The sequence below is a fragment of the Callospermophilus lateralis genome, chromosome 8 (assembly GCF_048772815.1).
Source record: "Callospermophilus lateralis isolate mCalLat2 chromosome 8, mCalLat2.hap1, whole genome shotgun sequence".
Classification (NCBI taxonomy): Eukaryota; Metazoa; Chordata; class Mammalia; order Rodentia; family Sciuridae; genus Callospermophilus; species Callospermophilus lateralis.
This window is the reverse complement of record NC_135312.1, coordinates 18,196,310-18,217,048: the sequence shown is the minus strand read 5'-3', so window position 1 is coordinate 18,217,048 and position 20,739 is coordinate 18,196,310.

The window sequence follows — 20,739 nt, the reverse complement described above, 5'->3', positions numbered from 1 at the left end:
GTTGTCAACAAAGAGGAAGCTTATAAACTCTCGACTGGATCATACTCTGACAGTTTGACACCACTTATAGCTTTTCCTCCAATTCATAGCTTTGAAAAAAAAAAAAAAAAACCCGCCCTCAGCCCTTAGTTAACATGTGTACTGGTGGGGAAGCAGCCTGTCAATTGACTTGTTCTCTCAGACCTTGGTTTCTTGAGCTATCTAATGGATCTAAGGCACTTCTTATGGAGTCGTAGTTTATTCACGAGTTAGTTCATGTAAATAATGGTATGCATGTGAAAGTGATAACAATAATTACTATTATCCTTATTTATGTTATCATTATTATTAGTGATACAGGCAGGCTCCCTCAATACCAGAGCTCTGATGCTTCTGGTATCCCTGTAGCATCTAATAATAATAAGAGCTAACATTATCTGTGTACTTATTATGTTCCAGAAATATCTCTCTGTGCTCTGCAGACATTAATCTCACTTAATATTTACAAGATCTCATGAGATAGATACTATCATCCCCATTTTGCAAATGAGGAACCGGGAGCACAGAGCGTTTCCATTGCTCATGGAGGATCTTCCAGCAAATAATGTGGGAGCTTGAGTTTGAAACCCTCTGATTCTGCTGCCCCTTTTCTAACTATTGCAGTTAGAAATAGTAAGCAAAATAACTGCTATCTGAGGCACTATTATAGGTGGCAAGAAGTTCAGTTGTTGGGAAGCAGTTTTTGTTAACCTACATCCCTTAAAATTGAAACAAGACCTATTAACAACAGATGGATCTAACTCTACCTTAGGATTCTTAGTTGCGCATAGTTAAAATCCTAAATAATTACTATTTAAAAAAAATCGTCTATTGCGAATAGCATTCAACTAAAAATACAGAGAAACTTTGTAATTTAGCACTTCACTAGCAGTTTATGCTAGAACTGTCTGCCGTCATCATTTCTTTGTTCTTGGGAAAATTGGTAAAAAAAAGCATTTAAAAAGTATATTTACGGACACAGAGTGTATAGATAACAGGGAACCTGTCAGTATCATTTAAATGAGTCATACTGGCAAACGGATAACTCCATTTAACCTTGCATCAGTTCTAAACAGAGCTTCAGAGTTTACGGATGAGTCAGAGTCTACAAATAGTCTCTAAGCATGTTTAGATAGATTTTTTAGGTCTCTTTTTTTCTACTTAGGACTATTTCCTTTCTATTGATTTTGGTCCTTAGTTACCCCCCCAACCTTCCTGTATTTCTTCCTCCTTCCTTCCTTCCTTTTAAATTCTGTATGTTCTTATAAGAACATTAGAGGGAAATTTGAAGAAAGAAACAAAAATAATTCTTATTCCTACCACACAGCTCTAGTTTTTTGAGTTTGCGTATTATATCATCTTTAAGACTTTTTTTGGTTTGCATTCATAATTTATAATTATAGGATTGTGGCTGAAGTGAACAAATAATTTTATGCAGCTTTGTTTCCTATATTTAATGACTGTGCATTATTCCATTAAGCTGATGTTCATGTTTTTCTTTAACTGCTGATGTTTTTTTGTTGTTTCTAAGTTTTTGTTCTTTTAGATAGTTCCTAGTGAACATATTTATGCAGATAGCATTTTTCTCCTGTTATATAATAAATCCCTGGGTTAGAAAAAATTACTAGGTTAGAGGTAATAAATCTTTAATAACTCTCAATGCATATAATGAAATTGATATTTCTAGGTGAAGTGAAAGAAAAATATAGACTTTGACCTCTTTATGGGCTAAAATTCCTAACATTAAATACCCCAATGAGGACCACAACAAAAATTAAGTTTCTCTGTCCAAACTTCTTCAACTAGTTTATAATATTGAAATGGATTTTCATCTAATCAACCTTAAGTCTACTTCATATTCAAAGAATTGTTCAGTTCATTTAATCTTGCCTACTCAGTAGACAACTTAGGCAAAATAATTCAATGCTGGTGCCAAATTATTTATAGCTAGCAATTGAATTCTTTATGTTAGCCAACTCTTTGAATGACCCGGATAACATAAAAATTTAAGGTGAGAATTTCAAAATGGGATCTCAGGATTCTTTTGCACTAACAAAAGACTTGGTGAATGTGGATTTGCTAGACGATGCTGATGCTGACGTTTTAAGTGCAAACATTTGGGCTTGTATTGTCATATAATTTGCTTTGCAGCTATATGACTGTAGTTTCATTAGGTAAGAAATAATGACTTCATTTGGGGGGAATGGTACTGTACACTTGGAGGTAGTTACCTACTGATAAACTATTCGGGCCTTTCTTTCCTAACCCTGTGCTCATTTCGAATAGTGCTTTCTTCCATAGTTCGTAATTAAGTTTATAGAAGGAGCTGTTACACTCTCCCTAAATCTAGACCAATCCTCCCTCTAGGCATCTGCCTGTGCTCCCTACTGACACTGTTCCAGCAATGGTCAATGAGGATTTTTATTATCAAACCTCAATGATACCTTTGCCCTTATTTTACTTGACCCCTATAGCATTTCACAATTGGGGGCACTCCCTGAAAATCTCTGCTCCTCGGCTCCCATGATCTTACTCTGACCATGGCATCTTGGTTGCTTTGTTGGCTCTGTCTCTCCCAACCCAACTGTTGATGTGACTGAGGTTCCTGGACTCCTCACTTGCCCAATTTTCTATAGCAATTCCATCCTTTTTTTTCTCTTTTTTTAGCGCACAGGTATATGCTGTGTGTTCTCAAGGCTGTCCTGTACCCTTCACTTATGACTTGTGTGCTAATCCATGTGGCCCACTCATTAGTTTTATCTGGGTATTCAGAGTCACTAATTTTACCCTTCCCAAGTCAGAATTCCTAGCTCTTTGTCCAAGCCCAACTCATAGTATATGGTCCTACTATCCACTCAGCTACTCAATCTAAAAACCTGGAATGTACCTTAGAAACTTTCTTATTCAACCCACATCTAGTTGGCCACTAAGACTGCCTATTCTTTTTCTTAATGGGTTTGGAACTCCATCCCTCGTTTCTGTTGGCATTGTTTCTGCCTGGGTTAAACCTGTGGGAATCTCCTAACTTGTATCCCTGACTGGGGTCTTGCTGTCCTCCAATTCTCTGCTTGCTAATTACTCAGTTAATCCTATTTCTTTCCTGACCTCACCCCTTCCCATGCTGATTTTCTCAACAGTCTTTATGCATCATCTAGAGAAGATATGTTGGGCATTAGCCACCATCTTCCACGATCCACTGTGTGCCATATCCATCATCATCTTCCAAGATTCTTGACCATGCTATTTGCATGATATTGCACACAATGATATTGCTCATTTTTCTTGCTGTTTTCATGTGCTTCCTGCCTCTGGGTCTGGGCTGCTCTCTTTGCTGTTATGGAGCAGTTGCTTACCTTGAAAGACTCAGTGCACATTTGTCTTCCTTCTCGGGACTTCCACCTGAGTCACTCCCAGGTGCTCCGAGCTCCCTACTCTCAACGAGATTCTCACAGGATCTGACATTTTCGATTTCCCCAGCAGAGTGTGAGTTGGTAGGGCGAGGACAATGTTTTTCCTCAAAAAGCATTTATGTCCCATGATTTTCAAAAATCCCTGTATATTTTATTGTGGAGACTTTAAATAATAAAGTCCAAAGAAGGAAGTAAAACTATAAGTCTTACTTGGACCCCCACTACCCATATATATGTCATCTAATTTGATTACATATCTAGATATAATTATTTGTATTACAAAATTGGCATCATAGGGCATAGAGAATCTTGTAATCTTTAAACAAACTAATATATTATGAAAATTCCCCTGTGTATTGAAATATTCTTCAAAAATATAATTACTAATGGTTGAATTGTATTTGATGTGTTATAGATATACCATAATTTATGTAAACAATGCTCACTGACACAGGCTTAATTTTTTTCAATTTCAATATGCTTAATCTTCATTGAACAATATTTTTATTGATATTTTAACAGATTTTGTGAACTAGAAGAAGAATAAAAAGAAGATTTATCACTGTAAAAGTCTAATTTCTTCAAAATTCAGTCAAATTCAGTCAAAGGGAGACTGTTACATCCAAAGCTTTATTAACCCTTTGGATTTTTTTTTTAAGAGTGTTGATAATTAAACACACTTAAAAAGGCACAACCTTTACTGTGGATTAAACATACAGAATGTGCCAGAGTGAATATTGCTGAGGACTTGAGCTTCCCCATCTTCTGATTTTGCAGTAATATAGCTTTTTATGTAACTAGTTCATATTTGTGAAGTGCTTTGAAGATGAAAGCCATTATGTAAAGGCAAAATCACTTCATAAAAATGTTACATATAAAATACAAAAATCCATAGACAGACTCTAAGATTTTCAAAGTAGCATCAACTCTTTCATGTAATCATTTATAACCACCATCTTTAGACTAGTAATCCAGGATTCATTTATAGATTATTCCTGAAGCAGTTTCGTGTTATCTGTTATGGTGAAATTGTTTTCACAGTCAAAGGCAGTGGTTAGGAATGACATTATTCTTTTCAACCATGGTTATTGAAGCTGTAGCACAATTTATAAATAGGCGAGGATAAATAAAAATTGGCCATAAATATACATCTTTCTTTCTGCCATCCAACATTACAACCACACAGATTGGTATTTTGAAGAAAAAGATTTCATCTTGTGCTGTTTAGGTTTTAAAGTTGCAATAATCGTAAATTACAGATCGTCTTACTTCTGGAGCATATTAAAGAAAGAGAGTAAGACTGGGTGGGTGACAGGCCTGGAGTGGTGGCTAGGTGTCGTCAAATTAGGATTCTCTCCTTGTGCGTTGTAAAACTATATCTCACCTAGACAACAACATCACTCCCAAACTCACTGATGTTAATGTGGGACCCCTTTACTCACACGATGACTTTTCCTTTTAAACTATTGCCTTTAGAGCTTCTCTGGCTCTCCCCCTGGCTTCCTGTGTGCATGTTGCTAACACAAAGCATGACTGACACATCCTGACACTAATGCTGCCTATTTGCAGCCATTGCTGTGATTATAGTTAGTAGTCTCCTCCCAGACTCACCTTAACTGACCAACTCCAGAACATCCTTTGCTACGTGCTTTCTTTGCCCAGAATTGAATGTCATTTATGGTGAAGGTTAAGAACAGGAATCAGAGCTGCAGCAGTGCAAGGAACCAAGAATCAGGCCAAACTTCAGGAGCAACCGGCAAGTCATGGTGGCTGTCCAGAGGTTTTGCTTTTTTTTTCCTAATACCTCTCAATTTGATGTGGATTTAGGAAACAAGTGAAATATTCTTTATTTCATTTTTGTTTGATTTTTCTTAGCTCTTCCTTTCTTCTGTTCCTGGCCTCTTCCTTCCTGTCATCCCAACTCTATGTTACCGCCTCCTGCCCCAGACTGGGCCTGCTTGGTTTTTAGGGGTGTTTAAATCCAGGCATACATGAAGCATGACAAAATTAATGTTTCTCTAGAAACCTTTCTTTTTTTTTTTCCCTTTGGCTTATGACCTTTTTGTACACTTGAAATTGTATTTAATATTTCATTACTACAGGTCTTTCTATTTAATTTCCTGGAATTTTTTTTTTCATTTGGAAAAAAAAAATCTACGGATTTGGTTTTGCAGTACAGAATTTTGGGGTCTAATAATTCTCCAGTCTATGACAGTTCCATCACTGGTGCCTCTAGCATCTTTATTGCACACAGTTTTATTGCTAAAAGGTTAAGCCATTTGACCATTTTATTTTAGATTTATCCATCAAATATCGCCTAGAGAGAATTAAAATCATGCACATTTTCAGAGAATTAAAATCATGCACATTTTAAAAATTGTAGCTAATATTTAGTCATTTCTTTGAAAGAACTTAAAGTCATCATGAGAAGAACCCCCCAGCCTTAGATGCATAGCACATTATGGGTTTGTGATCATGAAAATGTGGGTTAAGCTGTAGCATGTTTAGTACTCCATACAGCAAGAAGACGGTAGCAAAGGTAATCAGCAAATTTTTCCTGAATAATATTCCCCTTTTGGTGACCCACAAATATTTCTAGAATATTGACCCTTAATCAAATGGGGATTTTTTTTCATCTTGATGTGTCGGAGATCAGTGAGCTAATCATATGAACTCTTCTGCAATCTGTTTTATTTTCCAAATGACTGAGAGAAGGTTAAGATGGGACTTTCATAAAATTTATCACTTTTCTGAGGATGGGGAAATGGAAGGATGCTTTGTATAGTTGGGCATCTGTTTTTGATGGACCAGAAAATGGACCTTACCATGGTGCAGAATGGGAATGTCCCCAATGTGACAGGCTTCCCTGGAGTCCACTTCTGCATCTCCTCTTCTTTACCCCCTGCAGGGCTGAAGTGCCATTTGCTCCATAGGACATGCAGTAAATACCCGATTGCTTGGGAATTGACTGATTTGATGGAGAGCTCTTGCTTGGCCTCTGGTGGGAAGTTTATATGCTTCTGTGCACTGAATGCGTTAACAAAGTACAGTCACCTGTCATATAACGATGGCTCCATCGGTGATGGACCCCATGAATAACAGTGGTCAGGTGAGATATATTCCTAGTGACCCCTATCCTTCCAGGTTTGTGTAAGCACTCCTATGATGTAATGTTCACACAATGATGAAATCGCTCAAGAACACGGTTCTGAGCATGTATCCCTGTCGCTAAGTGACCCCTGATGGTATGTACCCCGCATCAAAGTTCCTTAAGGAGGTTGATGATGATAACAATGGTAGTTTCCTAAAGAGGTTAAACATGGATAGACTGTGGGCTGTTATTTAGTGTGTAACTGGAGAGCCCTTCAGGAAGAAGAAGAGCTTAGTGTGAGGTCTTCTTTCTGGTGTCAAGTCTCTGGTGTCCCATGGTCCATCTGAGTGATTTCTCCAGTATTCTGTGGCATCTCTGGTCACCACGTGGCAAGCCTCTGTGGGCCTGCTTCTCCTCTTCACCTGCAGGCCCCTCTCGGCTGCCCAGGACCATAGCCAGTGCCCGTTAGGACTTGGACTCCTCCTTTCTTCTGCTGCCTTTGGCTAAGGCTGCTTCCTCCCATCCATCCCTTGCAACCTAAATACCTTCCTACAGAGAAGGCTTCCCTCATGACCCTAGGTCGGCTGTTTCTGATTTCTTCTACTGCACCACTCTTTTTATTTCCTAGCTGGCTCTACTCTCAGTTTTAATGATCTTTTTAAATCCCTTCCTCCCCACACCCTGATGGAAGTTTTAGCCTCTGCCTTGTGCTTTTCCGTCTTCCCAGGTCTATTCCACCACCTGGCAGAGAGTGGTGCTTAAGAATAAATATTTGTTGGATGAATTAATTGATATACAGACGATCCATTTAAGAACGATTCTTGCTTCAGTTAGTCGACATGACATTTTCCTTTTTAGCTGTCTTTTGGTCTATCCCCTGTCCAACCGTCGAAGAAGCTGACTGATTTTGATAAAATTTGGTACACTGCACAGCGTAAGGCCCATCTTGAATTGGATTTATAACGCAGTCTGTCATCTTGAATCCAAATGGTGGCAGATAAAACTTGACAAATGGGACTTTGAGCAGATTTCAGTACAGTTTGGTACATGGATCGATGTACCATTTAATTGAAATCTGTGGAGTCTAAATTTCACGAATCTTAACCCTAACCTGAACCCACCTCAACCCGATTTTCCTTTTTAATGATACTGTTTTCTTCAAATCCTAACATTTGGGGTGAGATTAAAAGTGTCTCAGGAGGTGAAAATCAACAAGGAGTTTTAATGGTGGATATTTAGCTATTTTCTCTGAAAGTCCTCATATCCCTCAGCCTGACAGGGCTGATGATCGACACAAGATTTCTGTATGACTTCTGGCAGCCGGGCCACATGGAAAGGTCTCTAAAGATAGAGTGACAGGGAAGGATTGTTCCCTCACTTTTCCTGAGTGACTATTCCAGCAAGCCAGGAGTAGATACAGAGGGAAGAAAATAAATGACAACCTTGGGTCAGTGGAATAGATTTTCCCACATGGAAAAATCTGTCCTTTTCCAGGGCACATTCTCCACATTGTAGCAAAAGTTAAGTCTGCTCTCCGGGATTGCTTCTTAAAACTCCATGGCATCCCATATTTTATTTTTAGATCAGGAAAAATCCTGAAAAATGATGTTTTAAGAAATGTAAGTGCCTCCTTGGTTTTGTTCTGATTTCTGTATACCTGTGCTCAGTGCTAAGTTCCTTGGCTGGAGAATTTCAGTGGGCATTTCTCAGTGGTCTGTTTGTGTTTGCTGTCACACAGTAATTCCCAGCAACTTCCCAAATCCTGGCAAAGTCCATGTCCACACTGTAAGCAAGAAAGAAGAAAATATAGCCTGCAGATTATTTGCTATTTGCAATGGCAAATTCTGCCCCCAGTACCCTCAAAAATACGGTCTCATTAATGAGTAACCCATCAAATGTTTTTTTGATCTATTCTTAAAATTACAGCCTTCTCTTTTGGTGTCATAATCCTGTGCCCTCCCTCGCCCTCAATCCCAACCAGGGGCCTTTTTTTTTTTTTCTCCTTGTCTCTTTTCTCTCACTTATAAACATGCATAGCATGCTTTCATTCTTCCTTTCATTTTTTTTCTGATCATAAAAGACATTTTCATTTATTATAGATTTGCAATCTGCAGACATGCATATGGAAGAGACTAGAAATGACCCACAAGGCCAATTCACGCAGGTAAACCCTCTTCACAGGTTTTTAGCACATTTCTGTTTAGCCCTTTTTCCTGTATCTGTATATGCATCAATAGGACAAAGCTAATTTCTAGAAGCAATCTTACTTAGAGCTTCAGTGCTGAGCATTTGTCTTGCTGCTTAGTCTCAGTGGTCTGAGAAATTCGTTCGATGGCCCTGCCAAAGATGGAAAGGGCAAATATCTTTTATTTTGCTTGTCTTTTTTCCTCCTCCATCTGTGCAGGCACCTCTTTGCCCTGCTATCACTAGACCCGACTGTTTCCTCATTAGCTGCCTTTGACCGTGGGCCTCCTTTCCTCTGCTCTTTTGGCTGCAGGAGGCCAGGACTGGCCTACTTATCTCGTGGCCTGCCGTTCTGTGAGTTCACACTTGTAACTTCTCCTTTCCAGGGTGGAGGGCTGGCTTGTGTTTCTGCTTCTCTGCGGCCGATGGAGGGAGGAGGCTGCTGATCATGGTGGGGAGGCTGAGCTTTGAAGCTCTAAGTGTCTTTCTGACTGGCATTGATCTGCTCAGCCAAAGACTTGGGGATTCTAGAAAAATCCAGTCTGGCTTTCCTCCAGCTCTTTCTTCTCTGCTTGCAGAACCTCCTGTCACCTCCAAGTTGTAGGAAGGGACAGTAGCTGATTGAATGCGGCATTAGTGCTTTGCTACATTCACTCCTTATTCTGATCCATGAAATAGGTATTATTATCCATATTTTTGGAGATGAGAAAGTGGAGATGTAGGGAGATTAAATGGTTTGCTTAAGGCTACCACCTGAGGATTTGATCCCAGGTCTGTGTAGCTCCAAAGGCTGTGTGTTTCACTGAAACATAAAGTCCTTTTTGGTAGAGAAATAAACCTCAGCTGTTTGGTATTATCAGCTCTCTGGAAAAGGTTAAGTAAGAACTGCAGTTAGAATAAAGCAAATGTATTATAGATAAAAGGTACGTAGACAAGGAAACAAGAAAATTCACTGGTCCCTAAATTGAGATCAAGGACCCAAAGACTGTTAAAGCTAGACCCTAGAGGTCATCTAAATCAGAGGTCCTACCCTGGCCACATGTTAGAAGCACCTTGAAAGCTCAAACACATACAGATGCTCAGCACATACTAACACTTTCCACAATTTCTAGGTGTGGGCATTTTTTTTTTTTTTTTGTACCAGGAATTAGACCCAGGGGTGCTTACCCACCAAGACGTAACCCCAGTCCCTTTTAAATTTTTTTTTTTTTTTTATTGTTGTTTTGAGACAAGGTCTTACAAAATCACTTAGGGCCTTGCTAAGTTGCTGAGGCTGGCTTTGAACTAAAGATACTCTTGCTCAGCCTCCTGGGCTACTGAGATTATAGCGGTGTGCCACTGCACCCAGCCAGGTGTGGATATTTTTATAAAGCTTCTCAAATTATTTTAATATGGAACTAGCTTGAGAACCAGCTTCTGATTTAGGACAAGCACCTCATTTGGCATTTAAGTAAACTCAAATGTCAACAAGTCACACGGTTAGACAGGAAAAGGCTTGAAGTAGATTATAACTCATAGTCATTCTTTAGTTTCGGTGCTGCCTCAGAGTGAGTGGAATGAGCTTGGAGCTGTCCATTAAAACTTCTTCCATCAGAAGTGCACGTGCTTCTCCCAAACTCTGGAGACAGGGAGTGGGGTGGGGGAAATTCTTAATGCCTCTTCCATAGGTTAAGTAGCACCAGGGGTTTCAGAAGAGAGGTGGTCTTATGTGCAAATGAACCCATTCTGCTGACTTGCCATGTTCCACTCATAGAAGGTCCAGGCTTCTATTGTCACATCCCGTTTGAGGACTGTCCCCCACCCCCACACCTCTTCCTTTTCTTGTTCACTTTTCGTCTTTCCTTTTCCAGAGATGTTGGCTGGAGACAGTGCAAAGGTGGTTACCCCCACTCAAGGCCTTCCCAAGTCTCCAAGCACCTGGATTATTCTAGAGGAAGTGTAGGAGGGACAGAAAGGCGAGGAGGCTTGGAGACGGAATGGAGTTGTTTCTGATGGATTAAAGAGGCTGTGGGTATTTCCACTGTGCTGGAACATGATCTACACAGTGGAGGTGAGAGAAGCCAAGGGGAAGGTGACGGGGACAGATGGGGTGGGAGCTCGTGGGCTCCTGTCCTGCTCTCTGCTAACCTGTTTGGTGGGCTGGAGCACTTGCTCACCTGTGGCTAACAGGACCAGAGAGAGAGCCGGGCTAGAGAAACTGGATGCTTTTTCCTGGGTTGAGTTGAGAATCAAATTGTTATGGTTAAGGCATGTTTTTGAGAAGGGGATTCAGCTTAATAAGACGACCATCCTAATAACCAGGCTTCTCAAATCCAAGTCATTCGTCTTCTCTCTCTCTCTCTCTCTCTCTCTCTCTCTCTCTCGTCAATCTCTATACATCTATTTCTATATGTCCCAAACAAACAAACAAACAAACCAACTTCCAGGGGCTTAGTCTAATAACTTGAGTAGTTTGGCCTAATACCTTTATTTCACTTGTTTTAATCTCCATATATTTATTCAGAGAAGAAATTTTACATCATCATTTTAAATGGAAAACCAGTATCACTTGCTGTAAATAGAAGGATACCTAAAAAAAGTAAAAGAGCACCACAAAATCAGCGTCTCAGAGGCCTGCTGAGAGCTCTTAGCCTGAATCCAGTTTCTCCTCTGCTTTAAGAAGTGGGGAGCTGGGCAGGGGACAGGGGTGTTAAGGTGTCCTACTCCCCAGCCCGGGCTCTCTCTGATAGGATCACAGGGATGGAAGGCAGGACTGAGAAGGAGTCAGGACGTTACTTGGCACTGCTGGGGCCCTGGAGCACCTCCGCATTTCTGCGGGTGCATTGGTCCCACACCCTGGTTACCTGGAGCCGCAGGAGACCATGGTGGCTGAGTCCGACTACCGCTACCTGGGTGGGTCAAGGCGCTGGCTGCCTTTCTTCATTGTGACGGAGTCAAATATGTTGATGGGGCAGTTGTACCTTCTTGAATAATTATGGAACAGCAAGTATGCCGGACTCTTCTTGCTGCATTTATAGCTGTAGCAATGCAGGGTGTTAACAAAGCCTGGCATACGCCCAGCTATCGTGTTTTTAAAAAAGCGAATGAGTTTACTTTTTTGTCTCTTTCTCTGTGTGACCCTGAGCAGTCTTTCTTTTGCCTCAGAACTTCAGTGTTCTTGTGTAGAAATTGGAGGTTGTCCTGATTCTCTTACCAGGTTCATAGGATTATAACAAGGACACGTGAGACAGTGATTGGCAAGTGCATTAAGGATGTAAAGTATTGCTGTTATTCTAGTTCAGATTAACTTACCTGTTACTCCCCAGTCACTAAGAACATTCCCCTCCCCCTTCCCCTCATCAGTGGATAGGAACTGTTAGAAATGTTACTTGTTTTCGATGGAGTGGTCATGCTCAGAGTTTTAATATGAGGTGGGAAACCGTTAGATTTTAATGGCTTTTTAAAAATAACTTGTATAAAAACGATGTATCTGTTCGATTAAAACATTGGTGTCATGGTTTAGACAGATGGTGTCCCTCAAAACCTCAGTATGGACGATGCAAGAATTTTCAGAGGTGAAATGATTATAAAAGGTGTAACCTAATCAGTGGATTAATCCACTGATATGGATTCACTGGGCCATAACTGTAGGTAAGCAGAGTGTGACTGGAGGAGGTGGGTCAGTGGGGTGTGCCTTTGGGGTTTATATTTTGTCTCTGGGGAGTGGACCTCCCTCTCTGCTTCCTGGTGGCCATGTCCTGAGCTGTTTTCCTCCTCCATACCCTTCTACCATGATGTTTCCTCCTCCATACCTTCTACCCAGGCCCAGAGCAATGGCCTCAGCTGACCTTGTACTGAACCTCTGAAACCATGAGCCAAGATAAACTTTTCCTCCCCTAAATTGTTCTTGTCAGATTTTTGGGTGACAGCGACAACAACAACAACAACAACAAAACAGTGACTAAAATGATTGGCAAAGTGGCAAAACAAACAGCAAACAAACAAACAAAACTAAAAACAGGAGGCACACTGGGTTCTCCCCCTTGTCTTTCAGTCTTTTTTCTCTGTCAGTTCTTAGGTCCAAGTTCCTGTGTCCTTCCATTCCGTGGCCTGGGGCAGAGATGAGGGTCCTTTCTCAAGGGCCGTGGTCAGAGCCAGCTGGGTGAGATGGGATGGCAGCGTGAGGCCCAGGAGTCTCTGGCGGCTCTCCACTCCATTGTTGGGAGGGTTTGTGTGTCTTTTTTCAAAGGAGAGAGGAAAATGGAAAGAAACTGAGTCCCAGGTTACAAAAAAATTGCCCTCTTCTGCCTGTTTCCTGTTTTTTAATGTGTTTCCTGGTGGGAAGTGCCTCATTCTGGTTTTTGTTCCAGGTCATGTCTGACTTTCATGCCTGTTAGGTTCACCTATCTCCCTTCTGCTTAAGACATTGATTAAAAATATCCATCAGTTTATTGCCTAGCCCACTGGGAACAGGACACTTAAAGCTCTCTCTCTTTTTTTCCCCTTCATTTTGTATGGTATGAATTATATGGTATAAATGTTTAGAATAAAATATTGATATTTTAGAAGTCTTTGTTTAGGAAATCTGCCTTAAAATTACCAAGTAATGTCTTGAAGAGAAACTCCAATGTGATATCATGGGAAAGGGAAGAGAAGGTTTTTTTTTTTTCCCCAAGTTCTAAATTTGCATGCAGGTTACCATGACTACCCTATATCTTTATTGCTTATTGAAAGCATCTGTTAACCTTCTTGGTGTCCCACCCATAGCTGTATCCCAGGATTGCTATCCTAAGACTGCACAGTACTTCAGAATTGCCCCTTTGATTGCTGAGTTTGACTTGGGGAAGTCGAGTTATTATGCAAATGGAGTTCAGAACGCCTTCCTTCTGGAGTTTCCAGTTCACCTTTGACCCCCCTGGTTAAGACATTCCTGTCTCACATCCCAACATAGAGCAGAGCATTTAGGTTTCTGTGACTTGAAAGTAAATGAGAAATATCTCAGTCATTTTGGCAAGTTATAGGAAGGTATTTTTAGAAAAACTTACTTATATAATTTTGATGTCTTTTCTTTTCTCACTTTTCCATGTAGAAACCATAGGTGAATGCATAGAAATTTGGTACTCTGGGGACTGAAGATATTTGTGTCCTTTGAAGAAAAGGATGTATTTCCTAGCCACATTCTGGGAGGGACTGGCTTATGATTCAATGATTGTCCCTGTTTATTGGAGTGTTTTATAATTTCTGGTTATGCTAGTTTACTCTGAAGCCATTGCCTATGTTTTTAAGCACAAAAGGATCCTGAAAATGGCTAGATTTGCTTTTTAATTTTTTTTTCTCCAACAACAAAGAAACAATGATATCTTCATTAAGGCAGTATAGATATTAATACATGTTTATAGAAATTGACTTCCATTTCTAAGCAAGCAAGAAAGGAAAAGGCCTTTTTTTTTTAAGCATGTCCTTGACATCTTCTCTCTGTTCCATCTACATTTGTTCTTATTATTTGCATTAGTGTGGAATTAGTCTCCTCTTTCAAAACTGAAGCTCCCAGTGTTGTTTGCAGGCAGGGCTGGCTTAGCTGACCAGATTCCTGACATACCAGAGCTCAGTGCCCAGCCCTGTCATCTGGAATTTTCTGGTGTGTGAACCTTTTACACTTCAGCTGTTAAATATGTGCTTTTAAAGTCAAGATGAGCTCTGAGATAAGAAGTTTTCTTTCTCATTGCCTTCTCAATTCTAAACTAAACCATCTGAACTAGTTGGGCTCAGTAGTGTCTATTTAGTATACATTTCACCCTCCTTCGTGATTTTCCTGAGACCACCCCACTTCTTCCTCAGGTGCCCACCTTTCCTTATGCCGTAGGGGTTACTAACCCTTGGGCATTTAATAGTGGTGGCCAACCATGAACCCAAATGCTTTTCTAGACCGCAATTGCTTTTCAAAACGACTCAAGCCACCTTGGAACAATTTTAGCCATCGTGACCTATTTTGAACGCATACCCCAGAAGAGAGCAGGAGTTTAGGAAAAGCCTCTCATTTCTCCACCAGCATGCACATAAAATAACGACCCCTCACTCACTCATTTCTCCCCTCCTGAAACATTCCTGGGTGGAATCCCAGCGCGGTCATCTTCTGGTACCTTCTAAGGTTGAAAATAGTTCTTTTTTATTTCAGAGAACAAAAATTCCTATCAATAGCTGCCATCAGTGGAATTCTCTGCAAGTTACCTCTAAGATGGGGCTGCCCGCTTAGGTTTTGCTGGCTCTTAATTCATTACAAAGAGGGTGTTGGCTAAAAATAGCACAAGAATTTACATCTTGAGAAGGGCAGAGGAGAAAACACTGAACCAGGTTCAGGTTTTTGGAGAAGGGTCTGTTTGGGTAGGCACAGCCTTTGGAGCTTCCAAAACACTGAATTCTAACTAGTTCAATCAGCATCGGTCTTGAGCTATTTGATTTTCCAGAAACAGTAGAAAACTATTTGCTGTTGGTCATGAGTATGGAGGCTTAAAATAGAAGATAAAGGAAATAAAGTATGCACATTTCTTTTCTTAGCTAAATTACTCGTAGTGGAGTCAATTAGTATAAAAGAAAAAAGTTGCCAAACAATCCTTTCTGGCCTAGAAAGTCTTCAGGTAAATACCAGTTCTCACATAAATTGTATAGAATCAATAAAAATTGGCCTAATCATTTCAATAAACATGACATGATTTCTTTTCTCATTAAAGATTTAAGGACTTATGCTACCTAGACAACAAGTCTCTTCAATGAAGGAAACTGAATAAAGTATGTGAAAAGAATATTCTGGCTGTCTCCCAAAAAGAAATGCTGGCATTTTGGTTTAAATGCCAAGGAATCGCATTTCTGACTTAATACTTCGATGGCACAAATTTTAATTCTTGGCTAGGAAATTTCTGACTGATGAGTCCTCAACACTTGTTTCAAGCTCAGTGGTCTCCACCCAGTAGGTCACCAAGGGAAGAGTGGTTAGCTCTTTCCTCCGCCTGACTCCCTCCCCCTCCCAAGTTCCTTATGAGAGAAGCCAGACTTGGCAAAGTATAGCATACCAAGTGATCTGGCTGTTCTGAATCTTTCATTGTATATTCTCTAATTTTGAACCTGTCAAGTATTATCTGTCAATCATCTGCATATAGCTCTTTAAGATTACAGAGTCGTGGATGTGCATAGGAGATTGACTAAATCCTGTGATTGGCAACAAGATGTATAAAGAAAAAAAAAAAAAAAGCCAAAGCATACATTAAAGAAACCTATTGCTAATAGAGACCTCAATGTTTTCTTATGAGGAACAGAAAATCCGTGATTGGGAAAAAAGGAAATTTGGAGAATGCAGCACCACTGGGGTTTATCTGATGTACATTTAATAAGATGATAATAATGCTGCCGCACCTGCAATGCTTAAGAACAAGAGGAATTATTAGATTTGTGCATGGAAGGTAAAATTACTGCAAAGAATTGCTTTGGGGAGTATACTAGATTCAGGAAATGAAGTGAAATAAAATAAATACAGGGAGATGACTGGTTTCTCTATATTGCTGGATGGATTTAATTAATTGCTCATATAGCACTGAGCCATGAATTACTCAATCATGGCCATTGTTTCAATTTGGAAATTTTCCTTTTAAATACTGATTCGTTAGGAAAGGAGAAAATGTCACTGGGTAGGGAACAAGTTTATGGTTTTGAATGTTGACTTTTCAAAGCTATAAAATATTGAGAATTATCATGAAGATATTTTTAAATAGTTTGTGAGATTTTTTTCCCTCTTTCTTTTGATGGGGGCCTTATTGTTTTTAAAAGTCCTCTTGGAACCTGAAGTCAGTCAATGAACTTTTCAAGGTCTCAGTGCCATCTCTGCATTTTTTATTATGGTAGGGATTTCAGAATGGGTGGGGTGTAGGAGAAATGGCCAGGGTTTTTGACACGAGCAGATTTGATTCCAAAAAATTCTGGATTTAGCATTTGCCAGAAGCATCACCCTGGTTAAGTTCCAAAACTTCACTGAGCCTTAGTCTCCTTTGTTGATAAGCATCCTTTTACGAGGGCTACTAATAATCAATTTGTGTGCTATTTATTGAGTGCCCACACTCTACCAATTGTTGTGTCCGTGCTCTGCATGATGATGATTATAGCCAACGCTTGATAAAGCTTATTAGCTGTTGGATATTGCGATAGTCATTTCATGTACAGTATCTAATCCAACATTTACTACATCTCGAAATACACGCATGTATATAGGTACACACATATACACAAATATACGCATTCAAACAGAGATATATAACTGACTAATTATATAATAGAAGTGGAATAATTTGCTCTCAGGAAAGATCAGTCTCCTTATCAGAGGTAGGTTTAAAATTCTGTTTCCTTTCTTCTTATTATTCTTAGAAGAAAAGTTTCCACTAGTACTCATTTGAGCAATCAGAGAAAAATGATGTAGGATTAGTCTGTCTTGAGAAGGGAAGAGATGCCCAAGACCTCGGCTTCCTGCAGAGTTGGAGGGTGGCCCCAGGGCAACTTGCAGACCCAGTGTGTCAGGAATCCATGGTTTCACTGCTTCCAGATTTTAACACGCTTTGTGTCTGAATATCACTTCCACTAAATGTTTTGCCATTGGAAATGTCACGCAAACCAAAGTTTGCCATGTACTAATTCAGAGAGAAAAGGGACGGTGTTGTTGCCCGCAGGAGATCCCTTTATGTAATTTGAATGTCTTTATTATAAATAAGCCCCGAGCCCCTTAACACTTAATCCTGGTCCAGATAGGCTGCTTCTCTTCCTGCCCCTGTGAGCCAGGATACTGGATCATCCGCTGCTGATATTTGCAACCATTTATTTTGCAGTTGTTCAAAGGGGGTGGACTTGTTCTGGAGATCTTGGGCATCGAAAGCTGAGTCTCATAAGAAAATCTTTAGCCAAGTCAGGTTTTAATCGCTGTGTTAGTCATCCTACTGATTACATAAGGAACACTGTAGGAGCATTTCAAATGCCATCGGCTCTTGGCAGTGGAATGACAATGAGGAGGAAGTATTAAAATCTAGGTGCTCGTAAGGGCAGGCATGGAGAGGGGCCTCCAACTCTCTGCTTCTGAATATGCCTCTCCATCCATTCTGCTCCTTTATAAGAGTACTCACTGGAAGGAAAGCATCATTTGAATTAATTATTTGCACATATGGTGTGTTCCTGATGTCAGCTAATGCTACATTAAGGACAGACATGCTGGGCACCCATTAAATAATCAAGTAAATATTTGTATTGTTTATGATAAACGGGTTCCTTCTGCGGGTATTTTCTGTGCCTCTGTAAACATTCCGTTAGGAGGCAGATTTTGTTTGTCGGGGCTTCATACCGGGCTTAAATCTGACAAAGAGTGCTGTTTAAATTCCAAATCCGACAAAGAAACCTCCCACCCACTGTGTTTTTTGGAGCTAAGTGAATATTTAGTAACACTTTAATATAATAGCTGGATCATTATGGTATATTACTGAACTAATGCTATGTTAATAACATTAATCACGTGGACTCCTTCTTGTCCTCGCCTGAATGTTGTAAGTATTTCTATATGATTTCCACTATAATTCAATAGTAATTAGTGCCACAATGACTTCAAGCTGGTAGCACCTGTTTGTATTGAACCAGCACGAGGGTTGGGTCCCAACACATAAGTGAACTCAGTCTTGGAATAAAACACAGGCCAGGAGAGGCAGGCCAGTTCTCTTTGGGGACCTGTGTTGTGTTTGGGAACGTTGACGAGGTTTAGAAGTGCCCTGGAGATGGAGTCAAGGTTGGCTTTTCAGAGGATTCACTGAAGTTCACGGGGCAGAGGGAGATATGTAAGGAGCAATTTTCGGACACGTTTTTCTGAAAAGAATCCAGTGCTGGAGAATCGCTTGTGGCCTGATGGGGAGAGAATGGCGTGGGGTGGAGTGGGGGAGACCTGAGGATCGTGCTTGGAGTCATCAGAATAGAAATTCCCAATGATCGTTAGGGCTTGTTGCAAGGAGGATCCCATAAAGATTCTTTTTCAAGGAGCTTGAGGAAATCTTGACGCTCGTTGCACAGTGTTTGGAAGGAGTTCCGGGGCGTGCTTGAATACCTCTTTTGCTTCACGAAAAGGAAGGTTAACACGTGCTCCATCTTTCTGCTTCTCCCAAGTGTGGAAGTGAGTGGTGGTGCTTAACCAGGGTTCTTGGGAAACAGGGACAAGCTGTGCCCGCTGCTCTCAGCTCATGGAAGTGAGTGTAACTGCATGAGCAGACTTGCCGGCAACCTCCTGACATTTCTTGGAAAGTCAGAGGCCAGGTTCTCGTTCACTCTCTGAAAGTGGGGAGAGCGGGCCAATAAGTGTTTCTGTTCATTTTATGGCACTGTAGCTGTAACTGGCTACTTCTTGGCTGTGGAAGAGGAAAAAAAGTATAGCCATTTTTTATCTTCTCTTGCACCTTGCTTAAAAACAAAACAAACAAACAAACAATCAAACTCTAAATGTATTTACTTTTTCTTTAACCCCAAGGGCAGATTTCTGTAAAATCATTTGTTTGCTCATTCATTCATTTATTCATTCATTGAGCTGACTGTTGAACAAACTCTTATGGATTGCCTGCTGGGTCTTAGGGACCAGGCTCCATGCTGGAAGGAACACAGGAATCTGGAACCTGTGTTTTAAGACAGCAAAACGAGTGGGTGGGAGATGGATATTCCTGAAAAGGAAGCCCGTCACAGTCAGCCTCTGACGTGGGTGAAGCTCTGAGAGGGCAGGTACAGGGAGGGGACCCAGGACTGGAGTCCTCAGAGTAGAATGCCAGGGGCAGCAATGTGAAGAATGTTCTGGATCAAATGTAGCACGAAGCCAGTGTAAGTTTCCTAAGGGACTTAGTCTTGCTATTAAGGCCTTACTATGACAGAGAGGCTCTCTCAGGACTTCGTGGGCTGATGTTTGGTTGGTCTTTTCTCTTTCTGTGGTGCTGAGGATGGAAGGCAGGGCCTCACCAGGCCAGGGCACCGCTTTCCGGATAAGCCACACCCAGTTCGGGTACACTTTTGGCGATTATTCCTGCATCCGAACTCATTCAGACCATGGGTCAGGATGGGGGAGACTCTTGGTCCAAGGGAAGGACTAGGCTCCTTTCTCACTGGGAGCCTGTCCCTTGGCCCCTGTGGCCTTCTGACTCCTGGAGTCAGAAGGAGGCATCTTCAGCTGTGGGGAGGCTTTGCCCCCGGGGAGGTGGCATGAGGATACCGCTGCTTCCTTCGTGAGGGGGTCCCGAGTGTCAGTTTCTCTAGCCTTCACCTGGATGACCTGCATTTAAAATAGCCCAATATTTTTCTCTTTGATTTTTAGATTTGGACTTTTTTTTTTTTTTTTTTTTTTAGGCAAACAAGTGAAAATGGAGCCATTCCAACAGTAGATACACTCAGGGCATTACACACACATCCCATCTGTAGGAAAGGACATATAAGGCAATGTGGAAAAAGAGAGAGAGGGAGACAGAAGGACAGAGAAAGAATTGATTTCCTTTGGAGCAAAGTTTCTGAAAATTTTTGCTAATGATGCTTTTGAAATGAAAGAGAGAGGAAGAAGGAGGGAGGTAGAGAGGTGTGAGGAGAGAGAGGGAAGAAGACATTTCAGGCCTTGCTGACCTTATTGCTGTAGGTCCTGATGTTTCCTATGTGCTGATGCCACTTAAATCACATCCTCTTTCTCTTTTCCCTTTGGAGTCTTTGGGTTCTGGCCCCTGCTGCATCTGGGACCCGGTCTCCTGCCACTGCTTCCTCTCTCTCTGCTCTCATCTCTGCATTCCAGCCTGAGCACCCTGCCTCCTCATATGCCCACATTCCCCTCCTCCCAAGAGCTTGTGCAAGGGCGTCTCCTTCACCAAGCCCTTTCTGCACTAATGGGGCCTGAGCCAGCATCCTGTTGAATCCCACCAGGAACTTGATCCAGGCCCTAGAAGCTCCCTACTGACTCCTAAGTTCATTAGAGGTGTGGATCGGGATCTGCACTGAAGCCCCAGGACTGATGCAGCCTGCTCTAGC